Source organism: Mustela nivalis, assembly GCF_964662115.1.
Source record: "Mustela nivalis genome assembly, chromosome: 2".
Classification (NCBI taxonomy): domain Eukaryota; kingdom Metazoa; phylum Chordata; class Mammalia; order Carnivora; family Mustelidae; genus Mustela; species Mustela nivalis.
In genome coordinates, this window is record NC_139021.1 from 101,668,045 (window position 1) to 101,681,310 (window position 13,266).

A 13,266-nucleotide genomic window follows, 5' to 3' on the forward strand; every position below is an offset into this window, starting at 1 on the left:
ATGCTTTTGTTTTCTACCCACCTGCTAACACACACACGTTCCTTGATCCATCACCAGCTTTGCTGCAGGTACACTTGCACTGATTTGGGATTTCAGATATCCACTAGTGTCATAGAATGAAGCTTGTCTTGCTCAATTCCCTTAGTGCTTCTGGATGATTTGCAGACAAAGGCAGAAAACGCTGACTTTATACATTTTTCTTCAAGAAGTTCATTTTGTCTATGAAAACCATCTTAACTCAGCTACAGGACACCACATTCTCTGTTTCCACCTTATCTCCATACTGTTCCTTCTCTCCTCTTCGCTGAGTCCTCTCATTTTCATGACTTCTAAACATTAGTGTCCCAGGGGACAGCTTTCATTCAGACCTCTCAAATTTGTTCATTCTTACTTCTGAGAGGTGGTTACCTGATCCCTTAGCTTCAAATACTAATTTTATAAGAACTTTAAATACTACCATAAGTTGATAATTTCCAAGTAAGTATCTCCAACCTGGGGTCTTCCCTATATCACCTCTGCTCATACAACCAAATGCTTATTCCCATGTAAACCTGTGCATTTTATAATCATTTCATTCAAGTTGATATCATCCAAATGCCTTCCTGAATGCCTTCCTTTTCTCAAGTATTACATTTCATTATTTCAATTTATAACTTCCTTGCTATTTTGTTGACATACTATGTATATAGTATGTGTATGTGTGTACGTATTATGTATATTATGACATATTATGTGTATATATGTGTATGTGTGTTTATTTCTTTTCTTCCCCTATCAGAATGTAAGCTCCATGAGGTCAGGAACAAATTCAGTTTGATCATGTGTTTCAGCACCTAAAACTTGAGTGAGGCACAGCAGGTACTCAGTATTTGTTAAATGTGAAAACGAACATATAAGCAAGTACCTGAGAATAAAAACAATTCATACCATGTCACCTAGTGTCCATCTGTTTAATACATACTAACTCACCTGGGTAGCTCTGACTTGGGGACTCTTCCTCTAGCATCCATGGCTGCTCTCCTTGCTCCAACGTCAGGATCACTTCTGGTTTAGGGATGCAACACGCTGTAATTGGGAAATGACATGGGAATTCGGCGAGGCTCATGGGCTTCAGGGCCCTTGAAGAAGACAGAAGACGAAGCCTCAGGGGCCAATTACAACACTTCATTCTTTACAGTCATTCAACAATCCTTCTGCTTAATACTTGAAATCTCAAACTTAAATATCATTAAACTCAACAAAGCTTCTACAGGTGTCAAGCCAAGAATGAAAGTGCATACTAGGAGTCTACACGGGAAACAATCCTTACCCACTGAGACAAGGTGGCTATAGTTCTCTAGCATCACCTCCCTGTACAGGGTCCTCTGAGCAGGGTCCAGATGCTGCCACTCCTCCTGGGTAAAGCCCACAGTCACATCTGCAAATGATAAGGATCCCTGAAACAGCACATTTGTGTTCAAATTTAAGTAATCACAATGGGAAGACATGGAAAAGCTGTCAAAGAACTGTTACGGAGTTCACTAATCACAATCAGAAGATGTGTTCTGGCGTGCCTACCTTTGTACTTGGTTGGAGGAGAAAGCATGGCAGAAATTCCTCACCAGTGTGATAAGTTACCGGCATCCCATCATGTGCCTACATGCCATAAAGAACTCTGCTACCTTGAGAATCTGAAAACCAATAAAACCATGTCACTGTTCTCAAGGAGCATATAATCTGACAGACACAAGCATGAAGCATCCAATTGCCATGTAGCATGAAATCCTACTACAGTAAAACAGGTGCAAAGTAGAGTGAGATTACAGAGGGGAGAAAAGTTCTATTCCTGCTATTAGGGCAGGTTTCACTGATAACACAGTATCATTCATGAGCCTGGGCCAAGAGCATAACCATGCACACTTCTAAAATATGGAGTTAAGGGGCACCAGTTGGTTAAGTGTTTGCCTTTGGCTCCGACATGATTTCAGGGTCCTGGGATCGAGCCCCATGTCACGCTCCCTGCTCAGTGGGGAGTCTGCTTTTCGCTCTCCCCCTGAATGTGTGTGTTCTCTCTCTCTGTCAAAGGAATAAAAATCTTTTTAAAATGTAGTTAAAGGAGTCAGTGAACACACAGGAAAGGACTGCTGGGACTATGTTCACATAAAGAGCTATAGTCGTCTTTGGGAAAATGCTATTTAATAATTCTGAACATAACTCCTGTAGGATGGAATGTCCAAAATGTTTGGTTACTGTTCCATGTAGAAAACCTTTTTTTTCTTTCCTTCTTCCTTTCTTTCTTTCTTTCTTTTTTTTTTTTTTTAGGAAACCCTTTTTTATAAACAGTAAACTTACAATGTCAATTTATATATTAAATTCCATTATTGTTATTTTTCCTAAGTCACTTTTCTTTTTTCAGATGAATATATTTGGCATGTAACATTGTAGAACTCTGATAGGCTTATATACTGTAACGATTGCCAATGTAGCTGTATTTATCTTATTACATAATTACAGCACATTAGTGTGTATATCCATTTCACTGTATACTAGATTTCTTCATTATTCTCTTTAGGGATTACAATAAATCTAGGGAGATACCCAAGTATTTTCTTCCCATAACTGAACTGACTGTCTTATACAGTTCATAGCTTTTATACCACCCATTTATAAAATGACCACTGTGGAAAATACAGCAAGAAGAAACAGAGACATATCATTCCCAGGTTATCAAAACAAACAGCTAATCAATGTTCATGTCATACACTAAAAATTGGTTACTAGGAAAAACAAGACTATTTTCCAGAAATGTATAAGGTATTATTGAGAAAACAAAAAACAAAGAATACCTAAGTAAATGAATACACTATATTCATGGCTTGGACAACTTAATATTACAAAAATATCTAATTTCTCCACAAATTGGCCTACAAATTCAAGACAATCAGAATTAAAATTTTAGCAGATATTTTTGTGGAAACTGATAACTTTACTTTCAGACTTACATAGAAACTTGAATGGCCAAGAATAACCAAAACTACCTTGGAAAACAAAATGGATAAACTCACACTAATTATATAAGCAGAATCTAAGATGACGACCTCCAAAGGATCCAACAACGTGACATAAACTCCTCTTAAATGGAAGAGACTTAAGTCCCTGTGATTGTGATACATTTTACGGCAAAACAGATTTTGCAAGTATAAATGAGATCCTTTAAGCAGTTGACTTTGGTCTAAAAGGAAGATTTACTTGGGTGGGCCTGACCTAATCATGTGAGTCTTTTATTAATTTATCTTAAATATTTTATTTATTTATTTGAGACAGAGAGAGAGAGAAAGAGAGTGCATGAGCACATGAGCAGAGTGAGGGGCAAGGAGCCCAACATGGGACTTGATCTCAGGACCCCGGGATTATGACCTGAGCCAAAGGCAGACACTTAACCAACTGAGCCACCCAGGCATCCCACATGTGAGTCTTTTAAGGAATGTAAGATATCAGAGACCCTTCTTCTGACCTCAAAGAAGAAACAAGCTACTGTGACTCCTACGGCTGTCCAGAAATAAATTCTGCCACATATGTACAGATGGGAACCCAACCAAGCCTTAGATAAGGAGTCCCAAGAAACACCTTGATTGCAGCATTAATGCCTAAGAAACTTAGTTAACCTACTCCTAACTCATTCTCATCTATCCAAGCCTTAGATAAGGAGTCCCAAGCAACACCTTGATTGCAGCATTAATGCCTAAGAAACTTAGCTAACCTACTCCTAACTCATTCTCGTCTATACATATGAGCCATATGAGCAGGGAGCCTGATGCTAGGATTGATCCTGGACTCCAAGAGCAGGACCTGAGCCGATGGCCAATACTTAACCCACTGAGCCACCCAAGAACTCCTGGAGAGACTTTGTGAGACAATCTCATATAAATAGGAGTTTTCCAGAGTAGCAGATAGGATAATGAACATTTCAGTCTCCTAGGTGCCCTCAGGAGAATCCTTTTTTTAATGTCCAAAAATGCAGGTAGTTAACATACAGCGCATTATTGCATTCTGCAGCACAACTCAGGGACTCATCACTTCTCTCCACCACTCAGAGCTGACCACAACAAGTGCCTTAATTGCCCATCATCCATCGACCCCTCCCCCACCCCCTTCCCTCCATGACACCCTCAGAGTTCTGTCATGAGCCATCGCCACGGTGACCTGATGACACGCATCCAACGTTCCATTTCAACTGTCACTCTGTGAGCCGAGCCCCTGGCGGTTGGGTGAACAGGACTAACAGTCCCCACGATGGGGAACCTTAACTGCTGTTGTATAGGTAGGTGCCTATCGATTTTCTCAATTCTCTTCTCTGGAGCTGGCTGCCTCCCTTTCACAGAGATCGGCTTCTTCTCTTTGGCTTTTCCTCTCCACCCTCTGATTCCCCCTCCCGGTTGGATGCCTGTGTTTGTTCGTTTGTCTGGGTGATTTCATTGGGATTTCGTGGGGAAGCTGCCTTCCTTAAAGCGCTTCGATGTTCAGAAAACCGTACTCTTTCTGAATGCCCATTTCGGACACAGTCCTACAGGGACAACACACAGGTCACACGCCACACTGCTGTCCCTGCATCAGGAGAATCTTGGTGCTACCCAGGCACCACATTTGAGGGGAACGAATTGCTGGTCTCCTCTTCCCGATGGACAGGACAAAATCGGAGAGGAAAGGTCAGAGGTCGAAATGCAGCTGTTTTTAGAAGGAGAGACACTAGAGGATAGCGGGGTGGTCTCATGGGTTGATGTGCAGGGTTTCCCGGGCCGTCTGCTTGATGCCTGGGAGTGCACGGGAACGGGCTGTGCCACCGGGTGGGTGGACAGAACACACGGCAGCTGCACAGTGGACTGTCTGCTGCTCTCAAAGGTACTGCTGGGCTGGGTTCTCCAGGCCCGGCCTAGGGAGGGAGACTGGAGACTGTCTGCTAAACCTACAGTCTCCAGAGGGGATCAAGAGACCTGAGAGTAGACAGGGGATGCTGGTGAAGAATGAGAGAGCAGGGAGGGACTCACGCCAGCCAGGGTAGCCTCACTTCCATCCAGCCTCCTCAGAGCAGTCCGCACGGCAAGAGCGGGCCACTCAGCATCATCCGTCTCCTTCCTGAAACCAACCACTCCCAGCCCTCATGGCCACCTACATGTCCGTTTGTACCCATCGACTGCTCCTCGGGACTGGCGAGATCAAGGCAAGCGAGTTCTCAGCCAGGTCCTATGCGACTGTTGGGAGTTTGAATCAGCTTGGGAGCCAAGCAGAACCCCAGGAGCCTGGGCTTCAACTGGCCTTCAGGACGGCCTTGGGCTCTGGGCTGACCTTGCAGAGAGGTGAGGGAACGTGGCTCAAGCTACCCATTCCTGGTCCTTCACTAGGGACCCACTGGGCAGAAACCACCACTTAGGTGATGTCAGGGCCCCAAACACAGAGGTGAGTGAGGACTGAGGCTGGTCTCGTGGCCCTCTCTCTCCCCTACAGAAACACTGGCACAGAGGGATTTGAGACTGTGAGGGCAGCTCTTGGTTCAGGGCTTCAGGACCTTTTAGCAGGGGCCGTGGGTTGGTGTCAGGGGCTCGGGGATCTCCGGCCACAGGGAAACGACGACTTTCCTGTCCCAGATCCATCCTTCATCAGGGTGGCAACTCTGGACGGTCCCTTCGGCACCCTATATTTCAGGGCCCTCCACTGTCCTCCACTGTGGCTTTACCCACAGCCAACTGTCTAGCTGAGTCCCTAGGTGATCCCTTCCTCAACACCTGCCGAGCGGCTGGGAAGCATCCAGTCCTCCCCTAGGTCCCAGGCACTCCTTGGACTCAATCCCTTGGGACACCGTGGTGGCACACTAAAGTCTAGGCCAGAGGGCAGGGAAAAAGGGCACAGAGGGTTCTGGGGAACACTCTCGGGTAGGTGTGGCTGCTCAGCGGATGTGACCGAGGCTATCACGTGTGCTCACGGCGCTCTGTCGCGTGCTTTTCTGTCCTGTCTCTGCTCTATACAAGCCGTTGCCCACGGAACCTCTGGGTGTGGGAGGGGGCGGAATTCAGAGCACAGCACATGGTGACCCCTTCCTAAGTCCCACCTGGAGGGAGGAATGCCTGCTGGGCAGCTGGCGAGTAGGGGCAAGAGACGGATGGACTAGAAGGAAAGGACTTCCAATCCCCCTGTGGGCTCCTGACGACAAGGTGCCGACACTGTTCTCTATTTCTGTGCGTCTCCCAGAGTTCTGTGGGGAGTGTTTCCTCGATGATGTGGAGACGCCCCCACCCACGCCCCTCCCTCCACGAGGACCCAAGAAGAGAGTCCGGTTCTCCTTCCATGATGAGGTGTACATCATCAAGGACACCAAGGAAGGTACGTTGGGGATTGACTCATTACGTAGATTGGAGACACATTCTGTCGTTCACTAGCACATACATAACCGAAGCCTTTAAAACTGCTGAGACACATTGTCCTCTGATTTCACTGGTAGCCATTTCCCTCTATGCCGTCCATCCCTCCCCTTTTAAGTCCACAAGTCACGATGAGATCCTCATTCCAACTGGATCCAAGGGGCACAGGAAAAAAGTGTCTACTAGCTGAAGGGATGGATCTTAGGTCTTTCTGGAACACACAGGTCCCTATAGGTCTCCCCAGGAAACATGGTTCTTAGATGTGTAGGAAGGAAGAGACTATGTTTTTTTGCCAGGAACGCTGAACAGAAAAATGGAACAGAATACGACAGTAGGTTTCACGATGTCCCCCCTTCACTTCTGCCCATTAGCCACATCTTACATGGGTGTGCTACGTATCTTCAAAGGAACAGAACGACCTCACCACATTTGGGGAACTCAAGTACCCAGTACATTCCACGTGGTTACCGTTCTACAAATGGGGCCAATGCATTCGGTGATGTCTTCTCATTCTGGAAACAGACAGAAATCTGCGCACTAATGTCTCACACAATTGGGTTCCCAGTAGCCCCAGAGAGGCACCGCCCCCAAATCCATCACGGGAGGAAAGAACACCTTCAGAAGCATCCATACACATCATAGAGTGCAATTCAGGCGTAAGAAGAAACTAAGGTTTCCAATATTTTACGAAACAGATGGAACCTGGAAACTTAACACGCATTTTGAAAGCAAGCACACAAGGAAAGAGGTACATTACACGATCCCAGGCTTTGAAGACACTCCAGTAGGGACATTCGTAGACCCAGAAAGTGGAAGGGACAGTGGAGGGAGGAAACGGGGAGGGCCGGTCAAGTCCTCACGGGTACAGAGGTGCCATGACATAGGATGGCAACGTTTTCCCTGTAGATGGCAGTGCGGTCTACAAAGCATCACGGATGTCAGCAGTGTCACTGAACGGACACGCACTAACAAATATAACCCGTCCCCAGTACTTAGATTCCATCACCGAAAAACCCACTACTCCAAGGCACGATAGAGGAGCGATAGGGTCACACAGCAGAGGTGCAGGGGAGACAGCTGAACAGGCCCCATGACCAGCTAAAGAAGTGGCAAGCTGGCTTGGCTTCACAGTGGGCAGGAGGGCTCAGGGGACTGCGCCCTGAAACCCAAGGTGCCTTGAGTGTTTCCCAGACAGACGCTGAGAGTTCCCACTGATGACATCCCCTCCGTTAGAAAGCCAAGGCCCCATTTCCCTTTTCCATCCTGCTCCCCTCCTCTGTGTTTCTGTGTACACCACTGCGTTCTGCGTACACCACTGTGTACTGCGTCCACCACTTTGTCCACCACTGTTGGCCCACTGGCAAGTCAGGCCTTGCTTGGTCACCCTTTACGTCCATTCCCTCTGGCCCCACATCCACATCCAGCAGACTTAATTCCCCAAGTCATTCCTGAGTAGCGCAGCCAATGTCCTGACAGCTCCTCTCTGTTCTCCTAGACCCTGTGGAGGGCCAGTCCAAGGACCTTCCTAGGAGCTGGACAAAAGAAGGTCCCCCAACTTTCCCTGAGGTAAGCTCGCCTCTCTGATTTCTCAGAGACACAAATGGTGCTTCCTTGATTTCTTCCATCAGTGGAGTTTGATGAACATCGGGCACTTTACCTCCCAGGGGAAGGGGGCAGCAGTCTCCCCTCGTGGAGGAATGCTGGGACTGACCTCTTACACACAGTAGACCCAAAAAGGGTGAGGACACAGGACAGCCTCAGTTACAAACTCCATGGGATCAAACACCTTCTTCAGCAGAAAAGGTTTCTCCTTGAAAGAGAACGTTCTGTCTGTTGATCAGAATGGACTTCGGAGATTGAATGATGCTCCAGCATCATTCAAATGGTCCACTTGAACTCAGGTGGGAGGACATGGACTCAACCACCGGACCTCTTCCAATTAACTGCCTGAAGTCCTCCCCAAACCAAAGAGCTGGCCCAACAGGAGAGGATGCTGGGATCCTCACTGTGTTTCCTTTTCCCCAATCGCAGGTAGACGCTGGGAGCAAGGACAGCTGTACGCATTTAAGACCATCAGTCTCTGGGAGGAAATCTAGAGTACAAAGAAGCCTGCCCCCTGATTCTGGGTTCCAACAAGGAACGACGGGTGGGGGATACTGACCGAGACTGTCTGGTGAGGCACGGTCACCACGTCAAACAGGGCCTGGAAGAACTCGTACATAGGGAAGGGGTGATCTGTGTGCACGTGGGATGAAGGCCCTGTGTGCGTGGGGGTGTGCGTGGGGGTGTGTGTGTGTGTGTCCCCATGCATTATGCTTGTGAACACGATTGTGTGCCTTTACCAGGAGATCTTTCTCACACTTCCATCACAATCACAGTGTCCCTCTTCCAAAACACACTCATCACCCTGGCACACTTTACATACTCCTTCCCCTACTCCCCACAGCTGTACCTGGAGGACATTTCCCTCTGATTTCCTGGGGCGGGCATGGTGCGGAGATGAAGGGTCCAAACCCTTGACCTCCTACTTGGAAAGCCAAGATTGGAGCTCAGGTTCCAATCTGAAAGTTGCTCTGGCCTACCCACCTCTGTTACTCCCTCAGCCAGGGCGTCATGATGTACCATGGGTGCTAGCTAGCAAAGGGCCATCAGCATCTGTGCACAGAGCCAAATACCTAGATTCTATGATGGTCCCCGACAGGACCCAACACAGTGGGCTTCCATGGACACAGAAGCCAGGGAAAGCTTAGAAGCCCACCTTAAAGATTACAGGCTGGTCCCTGGAGTCAAGTGCACAGAGAAAAGCCACATCCTCGTGCTCAAGCCCACATGGCTGGAAAGCGTGTGGACCCGTGGAGGACAGAACAAGGCAACATGGTCATAGCCGGTCTCAGTGTGTACACACAACCGACCAATGGCAGAAAAGCATCACGGAGGGAATTGACTGTACTTGATAAGATTTCCCTAAGCCACAGGAAGGTTCAAATTCTCTAAGCACACACTCAAACACCACTGGCCAATAGGAAATCAAGGTGAAGCTTGGGTGGAAGCTTTGGACGCAACATCCCCGGAGCAAATCTCCTGCAAAACAGGCCTACAGCCGATCAGCACACACTCCCAAACTCTCTGTGTAAGCAACTTCCCACTGGTCAGAACACCTGGGAGGGTTCGGACAGCCACTGTCTTCAGGGGAAACACACACACACACACACACACACACACACACACGGGACAGCTCAAGAACAGTGGAAGGAATCTATCATACTCATCGACAGTGCCGGCTGTTTACGGAAGCTAAGATGTCCGTGCTCTCCAGTGTTGCACATGGCATTTTCTGAAGACAAAGAAAGGATGAGTGAAGCAAACTCCTAGGCTCCTTTCCTGAGGGTTGAATGCAGCCTGGCAAGCAAGGCTGCTTTTTATGCTGTGCAAGATCTTACACAGACGTGATGCATATAGTCGCAGCAGGTGGGGATCTTGGGCCCAGAGCTGATGTCCAAAGCAGCAGCGTGGGACACCTTAGTGGCACCTCAGTCAGGAGAGGTTATGGGACTCGGTCTTCACACAGAAGCCAGGTTAGGCTTCCCATGTCCTGGACTGGCTATTTGGCTTTGATCGGGCTCGCTTTAGCTAGAAACACAAGAACCCTCTTCGCGTTTCCTCCCTGCTCCTCTCCCGTCCCTTCCCCTCTGCACCAGGACAAGGCCGGGCAGCAGTGCGGCCCGTACCTCCTACGCGCCCGCACCCGCACACTCCCCTCCTGTCCTCATCCATCCAAACTCCCCGCCTACTTCCTGAGCAGCCTCACCAGTGTCCTCATAGTGCCTCTGTATCCTCCTAGCTCTCCACGATGATCTGATGGAAGAGCTACTACCCACTTTGAGGGCCGAGGAGGAAACTCTGACTCTCCCTCAGGTAAACTCATTGTTCCTCAAGATTTCGTTTATTTGAAAGACAGAAAGACAGAGAAGGGGAGAGAAAGACAGATAGACAGAGAGCGCACGAGAGCGCAAGCAGGGGGAGTAGCAGAGGGAGAGGAAGAAGCTGGCTCCCCTTTCGAGCAGGGTGCCCAATGTGGGCCTCCATCCCAGGACCCTAGGATCAGGTCCTGAGCTGAAGGCAGAAGCTTCAATGTCTGAGCCACTCGGTCACCTCGCTAAAGTCATTTTGTGCTTCTGAGGGATAGCCAGTGTTTGATTTCTCTTTCCATGAAAGTGTCTGAGCATGGACATGCCAGAGGGGAGAGACCATGTCCTTGGTGCTGAGAGCCTGCCGTGAGTTTATACCATTAACGGACAGCAGATTGAGACCGGCACCACCATTGCTTAGGCAATGGATGGTCGTGAGCATTTTCCACCAGGTCGTTCTGTCTATGGGAAATGGCTTTGGAATGAGTGGCAGACGAAAATGGATGGGGGAATTTTGACATAACATGCCGGAGCCAAGGACAAGGGGGTCATTATCGGGAGGTCATTTCCTCCTCCTCTGGAAAATAGACTCAATGACCGCATCGCATATAGCTTGCTTAAGACACACACCAAGGGCACAGAGTTGTGTGCACACGGTGTGCACAGGGTGCGGGGATCCTCACTGGGTTTCCCTTTCTCCAACTGCAGGAGGCGGCGACTGGATACACCCCATATGCTTATACCCCCATCACTCCCCTTAGGGGGACAGATCTAACTCAACAAGGTAGGGTTTTCTCTCCTCCTTTGGTCTGGAGAGCTTCCCCCCTTCTGAGTTCCTCCCGGGAACAGAGGCTGGGGCGGACTGAACAAACGGAGTGTCCTGCAGAAACCCAGGACCCTGTGCTACAGTCCCTGAAAACCAGTAGGTCATTCGGGCGGTGTGCTTGGTGCGTCGGAGGGTTGGGGCTCGCTTTCGCGTGGGTCGAAGCGACGGGACCGGGCATGTGGGTGTGTGGACTGCGTGCGTTTCACCAGAAGACATCTCCCACTGAATGGACTTGAGGGCACGGGTCAAAGTTTCAAAGCCAAACCTCCTTCATCCCCGCTGCACACACCCCGCTAGGACACCACATTCCTCGCTGACCACAGCTCCACCTGGAGGGTTGCTCAGGATTCCCTTTCCTCAGACAGGGATGGGGATAAAAGGGGCCCACATCTGTCCTAGCTCGGGACGTTTCTCAGACAGGGTCAAAACACAAAGGAATCAGAAACTACTTTAGTCGACCCAAACATCACCACCAGCCTTACAAAAACGCTCCCATCTTGAATGCACATAGAGGGAAGGCTCACTGGCAAATGGCAATGGCCAGGAAAGCTTCATCATTAGCTTGGGGCCAGATCCGACTTCCTGACAATCTGCTACATGGCCAGGTTAGAGAGTGCCCTTCTCTCGCCTGGCCTCCGCTCTCTCGTGAACTTGCCGGATCCTGACTGGGGGAGCTGGTTCCTGGGAAACTGGGTCCCGCGGACTCCAAGGACACACCCACAGGAAAGGAAAGACTAGAAAGAATCAGCACTTTGCGGATGGGGACTCTGTTGGAATGGTCAGATGTCAGTACATAGAAATCCTGGGTCTTTGGTTTTCCTGACCCTGCATGACTCAGGGACAAATAGAAACCTATAGGGTACTTGTGCTTGCATTGCATGCAACCCTGCCACACAGTGTTCTTCTGCAGAAATACAATCTCCTAGAATAGGCGAGAGGTAGGTGGGAACAGCCAAGAAACGATCTTGACCATGACCATGACACAGGCGCTGGTTGGAGGAACTTGCCTGTCAGTACGGAATGTGTCTCTTAGTGTTTCCCTTTCTGCTTGAAGAGGTCACCCTGATTCCACTCCCTCTAGCTCAAGTTCAGAGTCAATATTTCTCCCTCCGTTCCTGCTCCTTGCCCTGACCTCTCTCGATGCAACAGCAGCTTGCTCAGTCCATACCCACGCCATACACTCCCGGGCACGCCCACCCCAAGCGAAACTCCCTGAGCTCTTCCTGCCGAGCCCCACAAGTGGACTGACCATTCTGTGGATCTCTCCCTAGCTTGGCTGGATAGACAGGCGGGTGAGCGTTCAACAGGAAAGAATGAGGAAGATGCCCCGTTTTACACCAGAGTGGTACGTTGGCCTTTCTTTGGGGGAGACACAAAACTCTTCTGGCTTTTTAAATCAAGGTCACATAAAAAAAATCTCAGCATGCACCATTGACAGGGTAGGGAGAAGTTTGAGAGAGAATCTGTTACCAAATGCTACCTAACCCTGAAGGCCTTGCAGGGGGGCTGGGACAACCACAGCAGGATCACCTACCATCTGGAGGGCAGGGAGCTTTGGTACGGGTAGCAGCTATTCCTCCTTACCACCTATTTTGTCCAGTGGGACCTGGAACGTGGGACCTCTAGGAAGACTGGGCGCATCTCCGGAGGATTGATTTTGCTCTCGTCACACTTTGTGGGTCACGGGCCTCTAGCACACTTCCGCATCGGGCTTCCTCCCATCCCCCAGGGAACAAAAGAGCCATGCAAACAGGACAAAGCCTGATTTGATGTTCATACTGTTTTCTTTTCTGAAATCACAGGTGTCCCTGCTGGAAGACGATGGCGGTAAGTATTCTGTACTCTAGAGTCACTCACTTGTTTGCAACAACCTGGAAAAGGGCAAAGGTGGAGGCTTCCTCACAGGCTCCACCACGAGAACCACCCTGATTCCAGGTCCGGCGGGACTGAGAGGAAGGGTCGGAGTAACAGAAAGGGATTTTCTGGGGAAAGACCCATGGCCTCATGGCCCTGTCCCCAGAAACTACTGCGCTGCTCTTAGGTGGTGCAGGTTTGGGGGCAGGCAGTAGGTGTGCCTTGGAGATGGACTATTTCACAGCCAACCTAGGCCCTGTAGCTCCAACAGGAGCCAGAGTTTCTA

General features: G+C 49.1%; 2 protein-coding genes and 1 long non-coding RNA gene across 4 annotated transcripts in view; 1 reads left to right on the plus strand and 2 right to left on the minus strand.

Annotated features, from left to right (window-relative positions):
• The window catches only part of LOC309859736 (uncharacterized protein), a 281,535-nt gene that overhangs the window by 142,087 nt on the left and 126,182 nt on the right, over positions 1 to 13,266 (minus strand). The gene's annotated exons all lie outside the window — the stretch shown is intronic.
• Positions 1 to 13,266, plus strand: part of LOC309859319 (uncharacterized protein) — a gene marked incomplete at its 5' end in the record, with an annotated part of 104,468 nt that overhangs the window by 83,911 nt on the left and 7,291 nt on the right. The gene's annotated exons all lie outside the window — the stretch shown is intronic.
• LOC309859744 lies at positions 757 to 1,949 on the minus strand. Its single transcript, XR_014308870.1, has 3 exons — positions 1,558 to 1,949; positions 1,310 to 1,436; positions 757 to 1,118 (listed from the first exon to the last, which is right to left on the minus strand). It is a non-coding gene; the product is annotated as an uncharacterized lncRNA (long non-coding RNA).